We start from the raw sequence: 26,719 nt of genomic DNA on the forward strand, positions 1-26,719 counted from the left end.
AAATAGGAGTTGGTGGTAGAAGGGTGAAAATTTAGGGTTGTATGTAATTTTTAACGCCAATCTTAATAAAATAAAAATATAATTTGTCAAAAAATTAAAAAAAATTAGGGGTGGACTACTCTTAACATTTAGGGGGGCGAAAAATAGATGTTTTTCGATTCTCAGACCTACCCAATATGCACACAAAAATTCATGAGAATCGGTCAAGCCGTTTCGGAGGAGTTTAACTACAAACACCGCGACACGAACATTTTATATATTAGATACGCATACTGTAATAGAAATGTAGTCAAGAAATACAAAAATTAATATTCGTTATGTAGTTATTTTTTTTTTGGCATACTTTTATCATAATACTTACGAATGTGGTGTATTAGTAGTTATGGGACTGAGTCCGACTTGTGACAAATTTCGATTGACGTCTAATTAATCAGTAAAACATTTATCTTCACACAATTTAATTATTTTATTAATAACTGCAGCGGCTTCAGCACTGGAAACAGTAGCCTTTTCAATCACCTTAACACTTTTTGGAAAATACTAAATGCACTAATAATCACTTCAGCCTATCGCAGTCCACTGTTGGACATAGGCCTCCACAAGTTCGAGACAAAAAATGGCGAATGGTGTGTTGCCCCTAGTCACCACGCTGGGCAGGCGGGTTGGTGACTGCACGGCTGGCTTTGTCGCACCGAAGACGTTGCTGCCCGTCTTCGGCCTGTGTATTTCAAAGCTAGCAGTTGGATAGTTATCACGCCATCGATCGGCTTTATAAGTTCCAAGATGGTAGTGGATCTGTGTTATCCCTAAGTCGCCTCTTACTATACCCACTGAAAGAAAGGGGGTAGCTATATTCTTTATTGCCGTAACCGCACAGCACTAATAAACCAAATGATTATTACGAAAATATATTACCAAAACGTATTAATGTGTATAAAAAAATAATAATAAAAAAAAACGAAATTAATTCACTAAAATGTAACACGAGAGCAACAATTTTTTATCACAAACATAAACTCATCTCACTAAATAACAGCTGAATGTCCACAAAATTATAAGTTAAAAACAATTTGAACTTCCCACGGCCTACCCCATTCATAATAAACTTTTAAACGTACTGCCTAATTTATAAAAGCTCCAAAAACTCGAAATAAACAAGAAGTTTACTAAAATAAACAGTAGGGGACAGGACGGAACGAAACAGAGATACAGCGTTGCTTTTATGGTATTCACTAGCTTTAACCCGTTGGTTTACCTATGTTATTATATAATCTATGGTAAATTGAGGATATAATGTGTATTTTTGAAGGTAAAATATGTATAGTTCAATTGTTATTGTAAATTACTAACTGGATATGGTAACTTTATCCGAAATACCCCATATTCTGTGGTGATATTAGGCTGTGATGTAATTATATATTTTTTTTGTGTAAATAATCACTTATTTTTGTAATTCCTATAATTACACTTACCAACTGTGTGACGAAGTTTACCCGTGTTATTTCTTATACCGTAATAGTCCTTGGGATAAAAATAAATTCATTATTAATTTTTTTATTATTAAATATTATTAACATCGTAGTTACGTTTTATATTATCTGTGAACTTGAATTTACCCGCGAAACTATTTATACCGTAGTAATATCCAGAGATTTTTTCTAAATATTATTTTATAAATGATTAGAAAAGTTATTCCAATCGGCTTATTTAGTTTTAATTAAAATAAAAATAATAAGAAAACCATTATTATTATACTCGTAACGTCAATATAATATTTGAATTTATAAAGAAATGAAATACTAATGACGTGAAATCTGTTTCCTTCGCCGTACTCGTGTCGTAGGGTGTAAACTTGGAAATAATGGTCTGAAACGACATCTATTAGCTTAATTGCTTCCGCCCTTTGGCTCGTTTTAAAACTGTAAAATTCGGGCCCTTATGTTAGTACAGACATTATACTGTCGATTTCATCTTCGGTAAGAACGACATAATTAAGGGCTCAGTATCTAAAATAAGTGAATTTTAATCCTGTAAGGATTGACTTAAGAGCTAGTATCACTTGATTTTCAAGTTATTATGGAATCTAAGGAGATATATAAGTTATGGGAGATATTTATTGAAGACGCTTTTTTTAACTATTTCAGTATCTACTGATGAGATGGTTTAGTAATTGAACAAGTAAAACTCTCATACTCAACAAACCCAAGAAAGTTCGAAATATACAATACAAGCAAAAAATAGACAACAATAAATAGCTTTGTGATGAGCGTGTATAGATCCACTACTACTACTAGGAAAACATCCCACTGCTGGACATAGCCCTCTTTCTCCATGTAGGAGAAGGATTGGAGCTTAATCCACCACGCTGCTCCACTGCGGAATGGCGGATATATTCCCTACTATGAGCAACGATCGCTATCAGGCATTTATGATAACAACCGGGACAGACGGCTTAAAGTGTTCCCTGAGGCGCGATGGGAAGATTCACAAGACAGACATCCAAATCGGAAAGAAATATTTGTCAAACTAGAATATCCATCGCGAGCGGATATCGAACCCGCAAACCGTTAGTGTTTTAGGTGACTTCTGGGACCACACCAGAACGGTTGTAATCATAAATGCTACCTATATAATACCTGCTAGCGATTGTTACTTATAGTAGTTAATATATCCACCAATACTAGGACAATAGAAACCCGTAACAACTGTACAACGCTAAATATTTAAATTAAATCATTTAATCTTTAAAAGTAAAACCTTTTTGAGTATTCAAAGTCTGATGTTTGCGTGATCTCATAATAAGACATTGTAGACATTTACTTAATAGGTCAAGACGTTAAGGAAAAATAAGAAAATAAGGGCGGGATTTCTTTTCTTCAGACAACGAATCAAGTTATCAAATGACATTATTACTTCTCTCATACGATTTAAATTGCTTAATTCTGCTCCTTGACTTGTTTACTTTTTGCTTTTAATCTTATTGCACTGTTTACCTTCATTCCATTTTAAATAGAGTTTTTGTGTAATTAAAAAAAATGTTTTGTTATTTATACAGTTGGAATCAGTATTTTTTTATATTCAAAATTATCAATGATTTCTTTCTTAATTATTATTATTGAACGTTCTGTTGTTAACATATCAATTTACTTTTAAATAAATGACGAAATATAACTTTAATGTTGGATATTTTACCACGCTTTTATTAGCTTAGGTTGTATGTATGTATGTAACGGAATCTTTGAGCATAATGTTCACCAATTTCTAGAAGTTTGATTAATTTAAAACTTTGCACACGTATCAAGGACTAATTACAATGCAATAATTCAATAATAGTTTCCCAATATCGTTATTAGGACCGCCAGGATTAATAAATTCTTTCGTGGAACCTCTGTAAGGAAGTAAAAGAGATAAAGCTAGCGCGCGATTTGCGCATGTCTGCAGTTTCGGACTTACTCTTTCGCTCGAGCACTCGGCACAGCACAACGGAGGCAGATGCTTTTTCAGGCTAGTTGCATTTTTACCTTGTTTATTCCTTACTAGCTGTTTGCCGCCCGCTTCGTGTGGCGTAAGTTCGTGGCTTCGCTCCGCGCGGAATAGTTTTCTTTTATTGTTTATATTAATAATGGAAATAAATAAAATTTCTAAAATACATGTCCGCAAATAATTAATTGAAAAATTGAACTTAAAAAATAAAAAATAAATTATAGTTTAAAAAAACCAAATTAAATACACGCTTTTATAGCTAATCGAACTAAAAAGTAGAAATTAATTTTTAATTACAAAGAGTTTATTATATTACAGTAGTCGATCAATCAATCATAATTAATTACTTCAAAATAAAATTATAATAAAATTAAAGTTATTAAGAGAGTAATTCAATTCAAAAAAAATAAAAATCGTGGGGTGCATTTTAATATATTTTTACCCGACTGCCAAGGAAGGGTTATGTTTTTCGCGCGTATCTTGTATGTATGTATATTTGTATGTAATATTCTTTACTACCTCATATTTCCAGAACCACTGAACGGATTTACATAATTGAGGTATCGTTAGGTTCGTCTTAGCTGCCCAAGTGTTCTTAGATAGGTGGCATTAAAAAAAAATCAAACATGGCGGCTGCGCGAAGCCATTGTAGTTAATGAAAAAAAAAATTTTTTTTCTCGAATACTACAATATGGGTATCAAATTGAAGGGCACAATACAAGGATTTTAAAAAGGTATATCATGATTATTATTACCGTAATACTAATAAATAAATACAATATTAAAGTTTAAAAAATGTGGACTTTGCTCTTTCCCACGCCTATGCCATGCCAAACTCGCCTCCTAGGCGACGATCAACTTCGGGTGTAGCCTTTCTAATAAAATACAATGGTTAATAAAATAATAATTAAAAAAAAAAACAAAAAACCCGCCTGCGTGAAGAACAACTAATAGAAAATCAACTGGAAAAGCTGGAAAAAGATAAAAATTCAATATGCACACAAAGTCAGCGAAATAAATAGAAACGATATCAAACATTTTGTGCTGTACATTTAAAATATATTAATACGGTAGTCCTTCGAAACTAAAAAAAATACACTTAAAATTACAAATAAAAATTAATAAATGTCACACCAATTTACAATTACATTAATAAAAATCAATAACAAATACATAATGCCAAATACAAACAAATAATTTTAATAATAATTTCATTATATTAAAACTAATAGTTGTTGACTTAAGCAGTTACCTATTTGCTAAAGGTCAGGCTTACGTTGCTTTGAGCAGAGTGAGATCTTTCTCCGGGCTTGCTATCAGTTCTCTTGACCCTAAAAAATTACTTAATCAACCACATGATGTAAACTGTTTTAATGAATTGAACCGATTACGTAATTTGTCTGACTAAAAGGACATAAATAAAATAATAATTAAAAAAAAAAAACAAAAAACCCGCCTGCGTGAAGTACAACTAATAGAAAATCAACTGAAAAAGCTGGAAAAAGATAAAAATTCAATATGCACACAAAGTCAGCGAAATAAATAGAAACGATATCAAACATTTTGTGCTGTACATTTAAAATATATTAATACGGTAGTCCTTCGAAACTTTATGCAACGTCGTACATAACCTCCTGCCTACTGAAGATATAATTTTTGAGCTATCGCTTTGAAATTTTCAGGGTATGTCCATTCTGTCTTAAAATGTACAGGAAAAATGTTGAAAAAAATCTTTGTTACGGAAAAGCGGCTTTTCTTTAAGTACTTTTGAAATTACAATAGTACTCAATTAAGTAGTGCTTTAAAAAGTACATAAACACTTCTTGTACATTTTACGGGTCAATAACATAATGAAATACTTTATTATTTCAACTTTTTAATGTTTATGCTCAACTACAAAACAATTATTATACAAACAAACATAAATTCTTTATAAAAATCATATTATATCTCACTTCGGATCCATAGAAACATTTTATCTTACACATATTTTAATTGCAACTTGCCTTTTCTTATGTGTTTATATTTTTTTAACTTCAAATTATAATAAATTTGATTTATTAATTCTTGAAATAGTGACATAAGTACTAATAAACAATATTAAAAAAAAAACATAAAAAATACTTCTTTTAATTATAAACAAACTTAAACTTTTCATTTCAAAATAATTATAAATTAGAAATAAATTTTTGGTAATTACTTAGTAGAATAATCAGACTTTTTATAATGAAATCAATAGTAAAGTTATCTTCTAGGTATTGTTTTCATGGAATTTCAGAAAAGCAGTTTCTGTTCGGATTGAAACACAAAAAAACTTTGCAACTTTTACAGTAAACAGTGGTTCGTTTGTCACATCCACTCTTTCTGCAACGATGTTGTTTTGAAGTGTCATACTCAGGCAGATGTGCGGCTTTTTGCACACGATATTCAAGGGTTGGTATGGGTTTTATGAGAACCTTCCTCTTCTTGTGCTTAGGCTCCAACTCTTCGTAAACTCGGTCGATTTCTTCATCGCTTTGGTTCTCATTGTCAGTTATGAGTTTGGTGCCTATCTCTAACTTGTATTGTCGTAGCTGCATTATGTTTTTGACCAGGGTTAAATTTTGTGTCGCTTCCCTTCGATATTGCAACCAAGCATTCACAACACATAAATCAAAAATAAAATCGGTTGCGATTCATAGCCATAGCTATTGCAGGAAGTTTCCATTTAGGTGACCAATACATATCTATTTGTGGGTATTGAAGCGCAGACATAATCATGGTTATGCCCAAATAAATTTTTAACTCTTTCAGGGTCAGCCCAAGTGATTTACCTGTCTCCAAAATGTGCGTTCTATTCGTGTTCTCAACAATCGTTAAAAGAATTTCGTCGTTAATATATTGATCTGATTTTTTTTGTGATTGATGAATGTATCTATGCCATTCCCAGTCGGTAGTGTCTACATGAGAATACGCAGGGACGGTAAAATTTAGGGTTTCAGGCACAAATTGGTCCGATGCCCAGTTGTCTCTTTCTGCTGCTCTTGCCTGCTAATATTTCGTCGAAGCGATGGTGACGAACGAGTACTGAGACAGACTGTACGCGCTCTTGCACGCCCACGCGCATGACTAATTGTAGACCTCGTGCGTCCTCTTGATCCTATTCGTGATGTTGTTGTGGTGGGGATCACCTCTGAGTTGACAGAAAATGCTGGAGAAGCCGCTGAAATCTTCTAACCCATCATCGTTTTCATTGGAGCTGCTACTCGATTCATGGTTAGTTTGCTGTATAAAATCTGGTGGTGTGTACCCTGGATCTTCATCGGAATCATCCCCAGAGAAGTCTATTTCCGAATCATTGAGCAAATCTTCAATTTGGTCATCGGATATCCCTTAGAAAAAAAAGGAGTCTTTTAAGTACTTTACAAAGTACAGATGTAGTAAAACACAACAACTATGCAGTATCTACTTTTGTGCTTTGGAAAGTACATAAAAATAAATAGGTTTGTGTCTCAATTATTATAAACCAGAACAGAAAAATACTTCTCGGGAGATGGATTTCATTACTTTAGTTACCATTTACCATAAAAAATATTATAATTACAAACAATTAATTAAGATCCAAATGGATTGACTTACCTCCACGCATGCGCTGACCCGAATGTGACTCCATCGACGCCATTTTTTTACTGAAATGACAGCTGCAACTTGTTGTTGTTTTTTTTTTCTATTGTTGCATGAACCAATGTTGCCAGTAGTAAGAATATTAGATAAAATAATTTAAAAAGAAAAGAACTAGATTTTTTTATTTCTTATGTACTATACGAAGTACGAAAGTAGGCAGGAGGATAACATGCAGTCGGAGACATGCACAAAGAGAGAATGATTTGACTTATCCTTCAATTTCATGCCTCCGACTGCATATTATCTACGACGTTGCATAAAGTTTCGAAGGACTACCGTATTAATATATTTTAAATGTACAGTACAAAATGTTTGATATCGTTTCTATTTATTTCGCTGACTTTGTGTGCATATTGAATTTTTATCTTTTTCCAGCTTTTTCAGTTGATTTTCTATTAGTTGTTCTTCACGCAGGCGGGTTTTTTTTTTTTTTTTTTAATTATTATTTTATTATAACTTTTTACAATGTTTTTATAACTCTCCGCACCTAGATAATTGTTACATTGTGTTGCAAGTAGAATAATTGTTACATTTAATATATCAAGCACCCCACGCTTTTTATTTTGAATTGGATTATTCTCCTAATACTTAAGTTCTAACTATAATTTTTATATTTCATTTGTTGAAATGGTCGTTTAAAGAATCTATAACAATTTATGTGAGACATTTAGATCAATGTTAGATGCTCTTTATAAGGTTGATAAAAATAACGTAATTTCACCTTTGACATCATGATTATTTATTAAACATACAACCCAAAAAATATTACAAAGCTCATAAATCAAAACCCGTGACCATTGACATCAGGGTAGCTCTCAGTAAATTACATCTTTACACCAGAACAGCTATGACGTAAATGCAGGGACGACATATATTGTGCATATAGAAAACGTAGCGAATAGAACAGTTAGTGCAAAAACAACATTTTTGATTTTAGACAAGGAGAAATCTAATGAATTTCTAAATACCTTATTTGTCTTTAATATCCATTTATTACGTCCTCGTAAATGTTTTATCAGGGTTTTTAGACAAGTTGTCCCTGTACATGTGTGTGTTGCGTTGTATAATAGAATTCATTATTTTCCCTTATTTTTTCAAATATAATTTATGATTATGATTATCGAATAGGTATGTCTAGCTGTGGGTCTTGTTGTTGAATAAATTTAAACACCTTTTCTTATTGTATTATGTAGTTATTCGTACTAGCTTTTTGTATATCTGTCATCTTTGGTATCAACCTGTCAGGCTGAAATTATGAGAATCTTTTTTTTAAATTGACTTTATCGAATTTTGGCTGAATTAACATAAAGTGAATTTATGTTCAGGATTCTTAACTGAGGTAGGGCACAGCAGGAAATTTCCTGCTCAAAATAAGGGGCAGCCGACTGGGGTAGTATCTCGACCTTACAGAAGATCACAGCTAAAAAATACGGTCTTCAAGCAGTGTTGTGTTCCTGTTGGTGAGTAAGGTGACCAGAGATCCTGATGGGAATTGGGGTAGGATTGGCAACGCACTTGAAATGCTTCTGGTGGTGTAGGTGTCTGTAAGCTATGGTAATCGCTTACTGCAGCCGTATGCTTGTTTGCCGACCAAATCGTATATAAAAAAATCTATAACAAAAAGAGATATAGACTTGCTATCTAAAGGTAATCCACATAGAGTACAATTTTGTTTAAGACATATGAGATCTAGCTTTAAGTTTTAATATCATATTAAGAAAAAAAAAAAAAAGCATTTTGTATTCTAAACAAAAATTTTGAAAGCTGTGAAGCCGGAAAGCAAAGAAGTTTTTCACGCTTCATCTGAATCATATATTAAATATTGTTTTAATTAATTAGAGTAATAAATATTCCAAATGAGAAAAACATTTATTATCCTCTTTACCCAAATAAATAATTTAGTCTTTTTGCGGGCACAAATTGAGCTATTTTTTAATGTTATTGGTGCTTACTCCTTAAGAATCTATTTTCATAATTATAAGGTCCCCGGTATGAAAATATATGAGGAGTACAATACGTTTCTCGTAACGCCATCTAACTTGCTAACCCTGTTGGGTTTCGATAGATGGCGTTATTTGATTCGTTTATTTACAGTTTGATATGGTATTAACTTTTTTAACCGACTTCCAAAAAAGGAGGAGGTTCTCAATTCGACTGTATTTTTTTTTTTTTTTTTATGTATGTTACATCAGAACTTTTGATCGGGTGGACCGATTTCGACAAATTTTGTTGGTGATGGTGTGTGCCAATTGGTCCCATTTAAATTTATTTATGATCTAACAACTACTTTTCGAGTTATATCTAATAATGCGTTTTTACTTGACGCTTTTTTCGTCGACCTACGTTGTATTATACCGCATAACTTTCTACTGGATGTACCGATTTTGATAATTCTTTTTTTGTTGGAAAGGCGATATCCCTAGTTTGGTACCATGAAGGAAACCAGGATCTGATGATGGGATTGATGAGAAATCGAGGGAAACTCTCGAAAATCCGCAATAACTTTTTACTGTGTGTACCGATTTTGATAATTTTTAATTTAATCGAAAGCTGATGTTTATCATGTGGTCACATATAAATTTTATCGAGATCTGATAACTACTTTTTGAGTAATCTTTGATAACGAGTAGTTGCTTGACTATTTTTTCGTCGATCTACGTTGTATTACTTGTCGATGTAATTGAAGTCGGTTTTTTTTTCGTTTGCGAGCAAACACAATTATTTTAGACTAGTAAGCCTTTTTTGTGCCTGTTTAGACAGTCGATCTGAAGGAGTAAACTATTTTTGCATATTTTTATTATTTATTTAAATTCTGGCAATTCTTTGTTATTATTATTGCAATCTTTGATAAGTTAGACAAAACATAACATTGAAGTACACGTTACACACAACGTTACAACGTTACGTACAAGAATGGCGTTGGCGTTTTAATCGTATATAGTCACGTATCCAGGTCAAGAGCAGCGAAATTCAGTGTTCCTAGTAATGTGTTCGATTGATTATTATGTTATTAGCTGCGCCCGCGATTTCGTCCGCGCGGAATTTAACAAAAAAGTTACTGTTCAGTTTGCAGAGTTATAAAATAAATAAATTTCTAAAGTAAAAGTAGCTTAAGTTACTCCTTACTACATCAGCTATCACAGATTAACTAGAACCAACAGACAGACAGTTTATATTACAAACAGACACTTCAATTTTATGTATTTGTATAGATTATAGTTCCTTGCCAACGCGAATGAGTTTTTTACTGGGTGCACCTTTTTTGACGATTCTTTTTAATCGAAAGTTGGTGTTGGTCTTGAGGACCTATTTCAATTTGAACGGGATCGGACGAGTTATTTTTTAATAATGCGTATTTACTTGATTATTTCTTTAGACCACCTACGTTGTATAACTCGTCGTGTTAATTGAAGTCGGTGTATTAGTTTGTGAAGATAATAAATTGTATATAGAGCGGGCTAGTCTATACAGGAAAATCAAAAACATCGTAAGGTAGACCGCTCTACTAGCAAAATATTATTAAACCTCGGTTATCCGTAGTACATAACATCACTCGAATCACGATCTATTAATCAGTGTCTAACAAAACATTATTAATGAGTGCGGCCATTTCCATTGAACGTACAATGTGATAAATATTTATTCCTTCCTATTGCTTAGCTCGAGGCGTCGTTAATAATAAAACCATGTTCGCAAATGTAAATAGATCTTCAATTCCTTTATAGAGCTATTTAAATGAGTATAATTTTTTATGTGTGTATAATTTTGTTTTCTTCGTGTTTTCTTTAATTTTAATACTGTACACCCTTTCCGCTTTTTTTTACATTATCTCCTGCACGCTGGTTGTCTGGATGAGATCGCTGTTTAGCGATGAGACCGCCTGTGTTACATTTCATTTTGTGTATTGTTTTGTAAATTGTAAACTTATTTTTATATGTACCTCACCTCACTCACTTCAGCCTATCGCAGTCCACTGCTGGACTTAGGCCTTCACAAGTTCGTACCAAAAATGGCGTGAACTGATGTGTTTTGCCCATAGTCACCACGCTGGGCAGGCGGGTTGGTGACCGCAGGCCTGGCTTTGAGGATGGACAGCAGCGTCTTTGGTGCGACAAAGTCAGCCCTGCGGTCACCAACCCGCCTGCCCAAAGCACACGAGTTCACGTTATTTTTGGCGGATACTTGTGGAGGCCTGTGTCCAGCAGTGGACTATATATATAGGCTGTAATAATGAAGACGCTGCTGTCCGTCTTCAGCCTGTGTATTTCAAATCCAGCAGTTGGATGGTTATCCCGCCACCGGTCGGCTTTTTAAGTTCCAAGGTAATAGTGGAACTATGTTATCTCTTAGTCACCTCTTACGACACCTACGGGAAGATAGGGGGCGGCTATATATTTTATTGCCGTAAAAACACAGATATTTTGTTCAAATGAAAGTCCAGTAATAAAATACAAAATAAAAAATAAATAAAACCTACCTAACCGCTTTTCTATACGCTGTCCTATACCCAAAGGTTGTCTGGAAGAAATCGCTCTTTTAGCGATAAGACCGCCTTTATACATCTTCGTCTAATTATACTACTTTTGTTTGTATCTTTTAATGGTATGCAGTAAAAAAGAATATTATTATTATTAAAACAACTACCGCGGGTTAGCTGGAAGAGACTTCTTCTAGAGTTATCTCTACCGGCTTTCTACATATAATTATATAATGTGTATAACGCCTGACTGAGCCCAGTAGTCAGTGGTCGTCGTCCGGGCTACATCTGATGCCCGTTAGCAATAGTTTTCATTCATTAGTTTTGTTTCACTGCATATTGGAAAATTACTAAAATCGGAAACTTCGACATTTTTTTTTATTGTCCGCTTAGCTTAAACACGCCTATACGCCAACACGCCAACATGCCAACACGCCAATACGCCAACACGCCAATGCGCCAACACGCCAACACGCCAACACGCCAACACGCCAATGTGCCAATACGCCAACATGCCAACAGTCCAACACGCCAACATGCCAACACGCCAATACGCCAACACGCCAATACGCCAACACGCCAATACGCCAATGCGCCAACACGCCAACACGCCAACATGCCAACACGCCAACACGCCAATACGCCAATGCGCCAACACGCCAACACGCCAATGTACCAATACGCCAATACGCCAACATGCCAACACGCCAATACGCCAACACGCCAAAACGCCAATGCGCCAACACGCCAACACGCCAATGTGCCAATACACCAACACGCCAACACGCCAACACACCAACACGCCAACACGCCAACACGCCAACACGCCAACACGCCAACACGCCAACACGCCAACATGCTAACACGCCAACATGCCAATACGCCAATGCGCCAACACGCCAACACGTCAACACTCCAATACGCCAACACGCCAATACGCCAATGCGCCAACACGCCAACACGCCAATGTGCCAATACGCCAACACGCCAACAGTCCAACACGCCAACATGCCAACACGCCAATATGCCAACACGCCAACAGTCCAACACGCCACCACGCCAATGCGCCAACACGCCAACACGTCAACACTCCAATACGCTAACACTCCAACATGCCAACGCGCTAACACGCCAACACGCCAATACGCCAATGCGCCAATGCGCCAACATGCCAACACGCCAACACGCCAATACGCCAACACGCCAACACGCCAAAACGCCAATGCGCCAACACGCTAACACGCCTATGTGCCAATACACCAACACGCCAACACGCCAACACACCAACACGCCAACACGCCAACACGCCAACACGCCAACACGCCAACATGCCAATACGCCAAAGCGCCAACACGCCAACACGCCAATGCACCAACGTGCCAACGCGCCAATGCGCCAACACGCCAACAAAAATAACAAACCTGTTTAATAACGAACCGTTATTTATGATATTATATCTGTCCAGGTCCGGAAGAAGCCACTTCGCCATCTAAGGACATCGTGGCAGGATAGGAAATTGACTTACCCTTTTTGCGCTTGATAAAGCTCCAAAAAAGTTTAGGGTTTGAAGACAAAGTTGTTTCCAGGCTATTCAAATACAATTTATAGTTTAGATTATGAAGCTTCGCGCAACGCTCCCTGAGCAACTTGAAAGTAATCACGAGGGTTGCCATTTTTACGATATTTAAATTTTTCATTGATGACTTTTATCAGTGCTGCAGAAAACCATAGCGGATATTTACTAGACCGTGTTTTGGATTTGGGCAGATGTTTAGCAATGATAATTCTCAGAAGAGCAATCATAACTCGACAATTTCTTCTCCCAAGAATATTATGCGTTTTGAAGGGAAACCAGAGATCCCAAGAGTTCAGGGCACTTGTAATTTTGTTATAGTCAGCTTTGTAGAAGCGGAACCTAGCCCCAAATGTGAGAGGTGCAAGGTGCAAATGTACAGATGATCAGTTTGACCATTGGTATTTAGCAGTTCAAGTTTAACTCATAAATCCTCACAGTGCGATATACAATTTATGTGGAGTAAATGTGAGATTTTTCCCAAATAGGAAGGCAAACATCTTAACCTAAGTGTATTAATATAATATATGATATGATATTTTAGAGCCAATTCATTGACGAAAGCAATCTATAAAATATTACGCTACAACGATTAATAAAATAAAAATATTCCAAAATCGAAAAAATGTATCTCTTTTCGTAGCATAACACATGAGATAATATAAAAAAAAAAAATATCCCAACTGTTATGATAAAAATAAGACATGATAAATATTTATAATATTTTTTATACAACTAGGTCGCCAAACAAGAGTACGGCTCACCTGATGGTAAGCGATTACCAAAAGCATTGCAAGCGTGTTGCCGACCTTACCCCGAATCTCCCCCAGGAGCTCTGGTCACCTTACTCACCACAGAAACACAACAATCATTTATTTATACTAACCTATATAACCATTTATCCATTTCGTACTCTCAGTTATTTTATGATATTGAAAAATTAAAACGGAAAAGGTCCAATGAAAATAAAAAAAATTACATTTAAGTTGTTACATAGCGAGCAATGAACATTTTGTGACTGTTACAAACAAAAAAAAAACTGTATAATTAGTATTTTATTTATTTATTGACAATCTATAATCTATAATAATATATATAAAAGCGAAAGGTCACTCACTCATCATGAAATCTCCGAAACTATAACACCTACAAACTTAAAATTTGGCAGGTAGGCTCCTTATATGACGTAGACATCCGCTAAGAACGAATTTCACGAAACTCGACCCCTAATAGGGTAAAACGGGGGTTGGAAGTTTGTATGTAAGTCCTATGTTTTTGAAGTAAGAGACTTGAAATTTGAAGTGTATGCTCAATAGATAGTGAGAAGGTGTCCAAATAATGTATCTTTAGAAATCAACTCCCTTTTGGGGCTAAACGGGGGATGGTAGGTTGACTCACTCATCACGAAATCTCCGAAACTATAACACCTACAAACTTGAAATTTGGCAGGAAGGCTCCTTATAGAGCGCAGACATCCGATAAGAACGGATTTTACGAAATTCGACCCCTAAGGGGGTTAAAACGGGGGTTGGAAGTTTGTGTGAAAGTCCCATGTTTTTGAAGTAAGAGACTTAAAATTAAAAATGTATTCTCTATAGATGGTGAGCAGGTGTCCAAATAATGGATCTTAAGAAATTAACTCCCTTTTGGGGTTAAAACGGGGGATGGTAGGTTGACTCACTCATCAGGAAATTATAACAGCTACAAAATTGAACTTAGGCAGGTAGGTTCTTTATAGGGCGTAGACATCCGCTAAGAACGCATTTTACAAAACTCGACCCTTAATGGGATAAAATGGGGTCGAAAATTTGTATGAAAGTCCTATGTTTTTGATATAAGAGACTTGAAATTTAAAATGTATGCTCTATAGATGGTGAGGAGGTGTCTAAATAATGTATCTTTAGAAATAACGTTCCTTTTGGGGTTAAAATGAGGAATACCATTCCATAACACCTACAAACTTGAAATTTGGCAAGTAGGTTCATTATAGGACGTAGACATTCGCTAAGAACTGATTTTACGAAACTCGACCCTTAAAGGGATAAAACTGGGGTTGGAAATTTGTAGCAAAGTCCTATGTTTTGAAGTAAGAGACTTGAAATTTAAAATGTATGCTCTATAGATGGTGAGGAGGGGTCCAAATAATGCATCGTAATCTATATATATAAAAAAGCAAGGTCACTGACTCACTCATCACAAGAACTCAAAAACCGCTAGATGGTCCATCCATCCAGGATGGACAAAGATTAAATTTGAAATTAGATTATAGTTAGTAGACGTCCGCTAAGAATGCCGCTAAGGGGCTTTGATTGGGGTTGATAGTTTGTATGAAACATATACAGCAGCTATAAGTACGTCTGCTAGGTTATTTGTACTGCAGCCTGAAAATAATACTAAAAATGTGGTGTATAGAGAGGTTTTATAAAAATAACTAATAAATTATACTAAATTGTGCCTTTTATAAAGTTACTCAGTGTGATATAAGCATTTCAAGTGACTGAAATAAAAAAAAAATTGCATTAAGCATCTTAATAGCAATACATATCTTCATAACCACGCGGACGTAGTCGCGGGCAACAGTTAGTGTGTTATAAAACAAAGTTCCCAAAAATGTATGTGATCGATTCCCTCAAAATCTACTAGACGGATTTTCATGCAGTTTCACCAATGAAGAGAGAGCTTCAAGAGAAAGGTTTACGGAACAGCTAAGCCGATTTTGATGAGAGTTTCACTAGAAGTTTGCCGGGAAAACTTTGTGACACACTGATTTCAACGCGGGCGAAGCCGCGGGCACAGCTAGTACTATATAAAGCTAGCTCTAAACTTTTATATAATTATAGCTATTACTGTTGTCTCCTAGAAGACGAATGAAAAAAAAGTGTGTATGTGTGTAAGAAGTTATACTTCATATGGTAGCTAACTTCACGTTGCTAACTTCTTCTTCATTGACTAGCTAACTTCAAAGTGTCGGTTTTTGTAATAGTATGCACGCGCATCGTAAAAATTCAATCTTATCATTTTTCTCTAGCGCGCCAAAAGAAGGTATAACTTCAAAAACCAAAAAAACATGTTCATAATTATGTATATTGTTAAGTTAAATAATCTCTAGCTTGTTTTGTATTCAAATAACATCACGTTTCAATTACTAAATAGGAAAATAAAACTGTAAATGTTTTGAGAACTGTTAAGTGTCCATGTTTATTTAAAGAATTTGAATAAAAAAAAGATACTCGTTCACATTATGACGATCATCGTGATAAATGCTATCAAATATTTAACTTCATCCATTCACAAAGACAACCTGTTGCGCACGATAGCCCATGAGAGGCCCATACAACTGTCGTAACTAGACCCTTGAAGGGTCTCCTAACGGTCATTGGAGATTGTCAATGTTTTCGTGATTTAAGATCTCTAAAACGAAGAGGATTAACACAGATTCTCGTTCAACTTATTTTCTGTTCCGAAAAATACTTGTAATGATAAACTAGATTTTTTTTGCGAATTTGGTAATTTTTTATACGGTTTCGAAGTTATTTCTCTATTTCATCTAGGTATCTAATTCTAATAATGACTTTGTGTTAGTATAAACATAGCGTTATAATTAAGTGTTCTTTTATTTTTTAACAGCTGACTTATAAATAATACTGGTCAATATCGTACTGCAAAATATTTTATTAGTGAATATATATTTTTTTTACTAAAATTATTAGACTCGCGTCGTGTGTACTCAGTCTCGTAAACAAGACTTTCGTAGATAACGTCGAAACAATAACACAAAATAAATATACAAAACATGGTAAATATCCCGTTTTAAATAATTTTAGTATGTTAATTTTAAATCTAATCAACACATTTTTTTTTTGTTTTCTTTTCTGCCTTGTACTAACAACTACAAGCACAAAATATCGTCACTTTAGTTTTTTTAAACACAACTTAGAAACTTAGGTTAAACATAAAAAATAATACTACATTAAGAATAAAATTAAAAGTCAAAGCAGTCACGGGTACTATATGGTTGAGAATAGCTCGAGAAAGAAAATATTGGAAGAAGTTGGAAAAGGCCTTTTTTTTTTTTTTTTTATACGTGGGGAAAATCCATCATGGATACCCTCCAGCACGGGGGCGCCAGAGGGTTATGTCAGACTCCTACTGACTAAAAACCACCACGTGTGAGCAGTCGTCCGCCTGAGTGGGGCGAGATGGGTCGCGTTAGCATTCGCCATCTCACCCCGGAAGTTGGAAAAGGCCTATACCAAGGGCAAACGGACACGGTGTCGATAATTTAGAGATAAGTTAGAATTGTAAGTGTCTGAAATAAAAGGCTTATATTATTATTATATTAGTATTATTATAAGAATAACATTTACTCTCTCAATGAATTTTTGTCACACTTATAAAAATACATATTAAGCAACCCATTTAAAATGTCCAGAGTAATGACGAAATAAAATCATGATACTTCAAAAATATCTTGTTATTTAACATGAATGTTTATTCTGAGGTCGTATGCTTTAAACATTTCTTATAAACGTAGATTCGCCCATACGAAGTGGGCTTACTGACTTGGTAACTAAGCCTCTAAGCTTCGTATTTGAGTTCCTCCTTAACAAGAACTGTCTTTGTCCTAAAATAAGACGTTTATTGGCAGTCGCTTTAATTTGAAATTAATTACTTTTATCTTTACTGAGAGTATAAACAAGAAATGATTGTTTTTGTATTTATAATTGATAAACTAATAAACAAGTTTCTTCCAAATTTATTTACAATTCACAAATTTAGATAATTAAATTTTTTGAAGTTTACTGCTTCAGAATCGATTTTCACATAAGACCCTCGGTATGAAAAAAAAAGAGAAGTAAAATGTACTGAACGAATGACCGCGTTATGTTTCTCGTAACGCCATCTATCGCATAAACTCTAAACGCGTAACGATGTTTTCTAATAACGCCATCTCGTCGTAACGTATCATCGAGAGATTGCGTTATTTGATTCTTTTATTTACCATTTTTGATATTATGGTAATATTTTTCTCAGACTAGTAAGCTGTACGTTGTACGTACAGTCGTACGTTGGAGATGACACAGATACTTTTTTTAAAATAGAAATATAATTAAAGTTCTCATTTTGAAACTTATACTATATATAGTATATAAGCCTATAAACATCATAGGCGTATAAACATTACACTGCGGTCTATGCGGAGTCTATATAGAGAAATTCTTACCAATAGTCATAATGGAAAAGCAGTCAAGATAGTCAGTGAAAGTAAAACCTCGGTAGATAAATTGGCGTAAATAGGTACATAAAATAAAATCCCTTATTTTGTTCCAAAAAACCTACATTAATTGAAACAAATCAAAAAGAGCGATACTTAGTACGTAATCAAGATAATTGATAGTCTGTTTTTCTTTTGTTTCTATAGAATTTGTACTGGTACCCTAGCTTTGTCTTTGATGTGAAAACGTCCATTGACTTTCCTTATTTAAGATTGCAGACGAAATCAAGGAAAACAATCTGTAACCAGAAGTTGGTCGTCTTAAATTAAAATAGATGCTTAAGGAAAAAGCTTCGTGAGACATCCTTAAAAAATCACATGTAGTATCTTCTGATTCTTCTCACTTAGCAAAAAGATTTATTGCAATACTATGGGGACATTCATTAATTACGTGAGCTATTTTTCGATCAGTTTAGACCCCTCCCTCACCTTAGGTGATATTTGGTGAGATTTGCCTGGACTCCTTACGTTACATTGACGGAAAATAATAAACTATTCAAGTATACTAATATATAGTTAATTTATTTAAATTAAATAAAATTCGAAGCAAAAACTAAACGAGTTTAATAGCCATGAGATTTTTTCCGTCATATATTTTATATTTTTTGAAGATGATGTGAGATTTTTGATTATCCCCCCTCGGCTTAACTGAAATATGATGAGATTTCATTGACATTGGCACCCCGCCCCCCCATTCTGGGCTCACGTAGTTTATGGATGTCCCCTATATACAAACTCGATAAAAATCAAAGGTAGCTTTATCGCTAATAGTATTATAATTTCTTACTGATAACCCATTTTATATGAAGGAATTATGTTATTGTTATAAAACAACATCATACAATTAGCATCAACTATAGGCAGTTTATAAATCATGTGGTATTATTTTGAAATGCTAATGCCAGTGCTATATAAATCCAATACCAAGTATCTAACACAAACATCATTAACTCAAAAGCCTGGAATGATAAAAATCAAAAATTACTTTAACCAAGGTGAGAATTTTTGGGATTTTCTACCTTCTCTTTATTCTTTATTGCACTTAAAATTTTTGTACAGTTATTTATGTACAAATTTAGTTAGCAATGGTGGACTTATCTCTAGAAGAGATCTCTTCCAGCGAACCTGTGATAGTGAGAACTAATGTTACATAGCAGACTAAGAAAGTGCAGTAATGTAGACAATATACAGATTCTTGAAAATAAGAAGCTAATTAAATAATATTTACAACATTATATATATATATATATATATATATATACACGCTACATATATATACTATATACACACCTCTACTTATATAAGATGACCTTAAAAAATGATTGAGTCTCTGGTATGAAGAAATATGGGAAGTAAAATTGCGTGTCACAACTGAAACTGACGCTCATTGAGAGTGACATTTTACAGAGCTGTTGGCTTTTTATGTGAGACACAGGTATAACATTATACCATTACAGTAGTAGAGCGTTACTGTATCAATGCGACCAGAAAGTGTCAATTTGTGTTTTAGCGCAAATATTACTGGGATAATCAGAGTGAGTTGAATTTTTAAGTCAATGATGATGTCATTGATGTCATTTGACTAGCCCGTTGGCGCAGTTTGTAGTGACCCTGCTTTCTGCTCCGAGGGTTGTGGGTTCGATTCCCACCCCGAGTCTGGGTGTAATATACATATTTATTTATATATTCATATATGTATTATTTATAAGTATGTTTATCGAAAAAAAAAAATGTAGCTATACCAGTCGACTGTTACCTATAACACAAGCATTAAGTTGCTTACTTTAGGAACAGACGATCTTGTGTGTATTATGTAGATATTTATTTATTATTTCTTATTATTAATTCAACATTTAATCTAAATCTATTCTGATACGAATTCAGCAACAATAAGCTGACTCATATAGTATTTTTGTAATAAAAACATACACAAACTGAGGCACAGTAGGAAACATCCTGTTCAGAATCTGGAGCAGCCTGACTGGGGAAGTACCTCGATCTTACAGAAGATCTCAGCCACATAACACTAAGGTAACCAAAGCTTCTAGAGGGGATTGGGGGTATGGTGATCGCTTACCATAAGGTGCGGCGTACACTTGTTTGTTGACCTAGTTGTATAAAAAAAACACCAATATTAAATTAAGATTAATAGTGAAGACCACAGACCCACAACCCTACAGTAGAAAACAGACACACTGCCAACTGTAAAAAACGTTAGTTTACCGCAGGATTTAGAAAATTATCAAACTGAAATAGTTCATGACTCGTACCATACACCATAGTTCATGTCAGTTTAAAGGAAATTAGGTTAGCGTCGTTAATCAGCGGATGTGACGTAGGGCGATACTGAGTTCGGCTTTGAGGCTTTGGGTGCGATTACACCACGGAAGCCTTAGTTTTCTTAAGGTTTCGAAGAATTTATGGGTTCTGTCGGTGGAGAATAGTAAGGTAAGAGGTAAAATGGTGTAAATTGAAGGTGACAATATATAGGGAAACTTTTACCTCGAGGAAATGTTTTCCTTCTTTGCACGTATATTATGTTTTAATGTTCACTTATCGCTTTTGCTTTTATGTTAGAATGTAGCGTAGCTTTTTATTTAATGTTTGTGTGGTAAGGAAAACTGCGATGTAACCTTTTTTTTTCATGTTTGCAATAGTACCTACTAGATAAACAGGGTGTTTACAAAATGACAATTTTTTGATAAGTGACGGTCATTTATTACGAGTATAGTGCGAAATGTAAATATAATAACTTTATATTTTCATAAATTTTATTTTACTTGATAAAAAAAAAAACGTAACTAGTTATACAAAAAAAAAAAATATACCACCGATTCGGAATGTAAATTCTGCAGAGGAGAATATTGGCAAGACATTTTTTTTAAAATAAAAACTTTCGCATTATTAGGCTCATATTTTAAATATTTGTGTTTTTTTTATTCGTTATTATAATGAGGACAAGGAATTGCTTTGATAACATTATTAAATGTAGGCTTATATACAATATTAATAAATGATTGAAATATAAATAGTCATTTATAATGTACCCTCAATTATGTGATTAATATTCATCCGATGTAACCGGTGTTGTAGGGTCCGGCTGATCCTTGTATCACAGAGCAAAGGATTATATTGTAAATGTCATCGAATATATCGTGGTATGTGAATGCTGCTCAAATATAGAATAATGTAGGAGATACGAACTAGTAAGTTCTTTCGTCCATTAATTTATCAGCCAACCCAATTTACTTTTTAATATACTAAAGTAAATATAAAATAATTTTTGTCTAATAAACAGATAGGTGGCGGTATTGTTTAATTAGGACCATATTTTAAGTCACTGTCACATTCAGCCTGAACATCCCACTGCTGGGCATAAGCGTCTTTCTGCATGATGGAGAAGGATTGGAGCTTAATCCACCACGCTGCTCTATTTGAGGTTGCGAGATAAGCGAGTAAGGTTCATTATCACATGTCAAAAACTCATAACGCAAGTGACATACCGATGTCGTTGACGAATCGAAGCATATATGTGTCCATTTTTTTTTATCGGACAAGCATTAGATTCTTCATATTTGTACAAGAGGGTCCTCTAACAAAATTGTATCGCTTTGGTTTTTGAGAATGAAAGTCAGTTTCGCTTGCAAGTTTTTTTCGAAGTTGCTGCAGCATGTTGTACACATAGCTTTACATACTTATTCTTTTCTCATAATTCCACCAATTATTTTTTGAAGTGGATACCTTATTTTGGCGTAACGCACACACGTTTTTCAGGTAGTAAGTTACGCTGATCCGTCACTGAGGTGAAAGGCTCGATCAGTTGAGCTCGGGACCGCCGAGTGTACCCGAGCGAGAAAGATACAGACAGCTGCTCTTCGCTGCTGAACGGTCAAAGGCTCGATCTTGTGAACTCAGGACTTATTGCGTTATTGCTTGGTTGCGATTGCCAATAAAATTTTCACTTCTGCCGTGCGGTCTTAAGCACACACACTTTTTTTATATCACTAGGTCGGCAACAAAGCGTGCGGCTCACCTGATGGTAAGAGATTACGTAGCTTATAGACGCTTGCAACACCAGAAGCATCGCAAGCGCGTTGCCGACCCAATCCCCAATCCCCCCAGGAGCTCTGGTCACCTTACTCACCAACAGGCACACAGCACTGCTTGAAAGCAGTATTATTTAGCTGTGATCTTCTGTAAGGTCGAGGTACTACCCCTAGTCGGGCTGCTCCATATTTTGAGCAGGAAATTCCTGCTGTGCCCTACCTCAGTTAAACACACTCTAACACATTAAGTTTTATTCTTTTAATTTCTATCACTTATAGTGAAAATAGAATAGATTCTCATAAAAGGTAAAATACGCAATTTTTGGTAATAGTACTTCCAATACCCCATGTTCTACGGTCAAATTTTACGCGACTGATTATTAAAGCTTTATTTGATGCCAGTCAATACGTGTTAACGGGATATGAGTCCGGTTAAATCATTATTACGTGGATAAATAGAATGACTGCTGTATATTATTCAACTTTGAGTGCTATTGTTTGGTTTATTTTATTAGGTTAATAATACCTGTTAGCAATAAAAAAATCTTTTTAACCGTCTTTAGAATAAGAAGAGTTTCTCAGTTCGACTGCATGTTTTTTTTGTGTGTTACCTCATAACTTCTAACTTACTGTTTTTATTAATATAAAGTTGATGCTTCTCATGTTACGTAAGCTTTTTTATTACTTATTTGTTACTGTTTGTAAGATAAGAATTTTTTTTTAGTTTGATATCGAACACACATAATAAATAGGGTAGTAACATCTGTTAGCAAAAATAACGTCTTTTTCTAAAAATTTTCACTCAAAGATTGTTGGGAAGAAATAGATCTTTATTATAAAGCCCTTGATTAGCTGTGGAGGTTGTTCGATCTGCGACCCAAGTCGAGGTGTAATTTGAATATTTATTTGTATTATTTCCATCGGATATGATTTATGTCGCAAATATTTATAATAATATTCATTACAGCCTATACAGTCCACTGCTGAACATAGGCCTCCACAAATTTACGCCAAAAATAACGTGAACTCAAGTGTTTTGCCCATAGTCACCACGCTGGGCAGGCGGGTTGGTGACCGCAGTACTGGCTTTGTCGCACCGAAGACGCTGCTGCCCGTCTTCGGCCTGTGTATTTCAAAGCCAGTAGTTGGATGGTTATCCCGCCATCGGTCGGCTTCTTAAGTTCCAAGGTGGTTGTGGAACCTTGTTATCCCTTAGTCGCCTCTTACGACACCCACGGGAAGAGAGGGGGTGGCTAAATTCTTTAGTGCCGTAGCCACACAGCTATTTATAATAATATTGTAAAGTTTGAAATAAATCTATATAAATAAAAATGAATGTTGCTAAGCGCATAACTTGAGAATGGTTCGACCGATTCGGCTAATTTAGTTTTTTTACGTTCCTTAATGCCCACGGAAGGTTTTAAAACTCAAAAAAATTAAAAAAGAAATAATTTTTACTATTAAACGTTCGACAGAGCAAAGTCTGTCCGGGCAGCTAGTTTATGAATAAAACTCTGCACTAGCTACACTTGTATCTATATATTTAAAAAAAATAACTACATCTGCATACTGTTACCTAACATATATATCTTAAGTTTCCTACTTAAAGAACTAACATCCTTGTGTGTATTTTAAACGTATATTAATTAGTACTCTAGTTTCTACACTTACCATTTATACTCATGTCTTCTGTTTAAAGCATAATTGTTTTTCTAGTATCTTAATATTTGCAACAATTGACAATAGAACCAGTTTAATCCAGATTAAAACAAAGTCATCCTAAAAACGTTCATTTTAAAATGTTACATTCAAACTGCAATAATAAACTGCCCGGTTTCCGCTACTGCTTTGAATTAATTGCAGCAATTCTTGCTATCCTTACTGAACTATCGCTGTGGATAATAGGTTTAATTCACTTAGTTAACTAAGTACCGTTTAATAAAAAAGAAATCTCTCCCTGAATGAATAAGCGAAGGTAATTATGACCGAGAGTCCTTCACGCCCTTTAATTGTATTTACTTGACGATTTTTTAATTTATTTTTGTTATTGACTAGCTGAGCTGTAATACGTTGCAATGTTTTGTGAATTATCGAGTTCGTGTGGTCGAAATACTCGTCACATTTTCTGGAAATTTTCAGTTTTTCTAATTTTCCTATTTTGACTAGCTCGTTGACGCAGTTTGTAGTGCTTTCTGCTACGCGGGTTGCGGGTTTGATTCCCGCCTGAGTCTTGGTGTAATATTTGTATGTATAGTTGTAATATTGCTATGAATATTTATCAAAAAAAGTATGTAGCTATACCAGTCGGCTGTTACCTATAACACGAGCATTAAGTTGCTTACCATAGGAACAGACGACCGTGTGTCAATGTCACAACATATTTATTATTTATTTATTTACTTTTTAACTTTTTTTTATCCCAAAAGATTTTTATATTAATCTATAATATAAAAATGAGTCGCTGAATGTGTTGCTAAGCGCAAAACTCGAGAACGGTTGGACCGATTTCGCTAATTCTTTTTTTAAAATATTCCTTGAAGTACGAGGATGGTTCTTACGGAGAGAAAAATTCTAAAAAAAAAAAAATTAATAAAATTAAAGAATCGACTGTTAGGCGTTACGAAGTTCGCCGGGTCAGCTAGTATTATATAAAAATCGACAGGAAACATACTATTAAAAAAAACTCCTCCTTTTTTAAGTCGGGTTAAACAGTCAAATTGAGAACCTCCTTCTCTTTTTTAACCGACTTCCAAAAAAGGAGGAGGTTCTCAATTCGACTGTATTTTTTTTTTTCTTTTTTTTTTTTATGTATGTTACATCAGAACTTTTGACTGGGTGGAGCGATTTCGACAAATTTTCTTTTAATCGAAAGGTGGTATGTGCCAATTGGTCCCATTTAAATTTATTTGAGATCTAACAACTACTTTTCGAGCTATATCTAATAATGCGTTTTTACTTGACGCTTTTTTCGTCGACCTACGTTGTATTATACCACATAACTTTCTACTGGATGTACCGATTTTAATAATTCTTTTTTTGTTGCAAAGGAGATATCCCAAGCTTAGTACCGTGATAAGGAAACCAGGATCTAATGGTCGGATCCCAGAGAAATCGAGGGAAACTCTTGAAAATCCACAATAACTTTTTACTGGGTGTACCGATTTTGATATTTCTTTTTTTGTTGGAAAGAAGATATCCCTAGTTTAGTACCATGATAAGGAAACCAGGATCTGATGATGGGATCCCAGAGAAATCTAGGGAACTTCTTGAAAATCCGCAATAACTTTTTACTGGGTGTACCGATTTTGATAATTTTTAATTTAATCGATAGCTGATGTTTGTCATGTGATCACATATAAATTTTATTGAGATTTGATTACTACTTTTTGAGTAATCTTTGATAACCCGTAGTTACTTGATTATTTTTGCGTCGATCTACGTTGTATTACTCGTCGATGTGATTGAAGTCGGTTTTTTTTTCGTTTGCGAGCAAACACAATTATTTTATGCATTACATTCATGCGATTCAGGCTGTAACACCCCACTGCTGGGCATAGTCCTCTATCTCCATGTAGGAGAGGGGTTGCAGATTGGCTGAAATATTATGATATTAATCGGGACCGACAGCTAAACGTGCTCTCCCAGCCACGATGGATATACCCACAAGAACAGACATCCAAACCAGAAAGAAATATTTGCACAAATAAAAATACCCTTCAATTAATTCAAAAATAAATTCCCAAAGAAAACTGAAAGGGAATTATACATTCAAAATAAATAAACGTAATGAAACTCATAACTCTCATCATGCTACATCAACTCACCAATAAATGTTTATTATGGGTCTTATCGTAACATTAGGTATGTCCGTTTTATTTTTATTCGATGTTTGGACAGATTTGTGTCGTGGTCATCAGAATAACAGATATCGTTTTTCCTCTCATAACTTCAGTGTATTTATATTCATGCGTAAATGTAAATATTAATTCTATTTTGCTATCAGTAAGAACCGGGTTGATAAATGGTACCCAAATTATAAACCGCAGTTTTAGCTGAGGTAGAGCATAGCAGGAATTATCCTGCTCAAAATCTGCAGCAGCCCGGCAGAGGAAGTAGCTCAACCTTAAGGAAGATCATAGCTAAATAATATTGCTTTCAAGCAGTGTTGTGTTCCTGTGGTTAGTAAGGCGACCAGAACTCCT

At 34.6% G+C, this 26,719-nt stretch overlaps 1 long non-coding RNA gene across 1 annotated transcript; it reads right to left on the bottom strand.

The window, feature by feature from the left end:
• Nucleotides 1-721: 721 nt before the first annotated feature.
• Nucleotides 722-26,719, bottom strand: LOC123664672. Its single transcript, XR_006744864.1, has 3 exons — nucleotides 26,640-26,719; nucleotides 17,768-17,772; nucleotides 722-733 (listed from the first exon to the last, which is right to left on the bottom strand). It is a non-coding gene; the product is annotated as an uncharacterized LOC123664672 (long non-coding RNA).

The sequence above is a fragment of the Melitaea cinxia genome, chromosome 22 (genome assembly GCF_905220565.1).
Source record: "Melitaea cinxia chromosome 22, ilMelCinx1.1, whole genome shotgun sequence".
Taxonomy (NCBI): Eukaryota; Metazoa; Arthropoda; class Insecta; order Lepidoptera; family Nymphalidae; genus Melitaea; species Melitaea cinxia.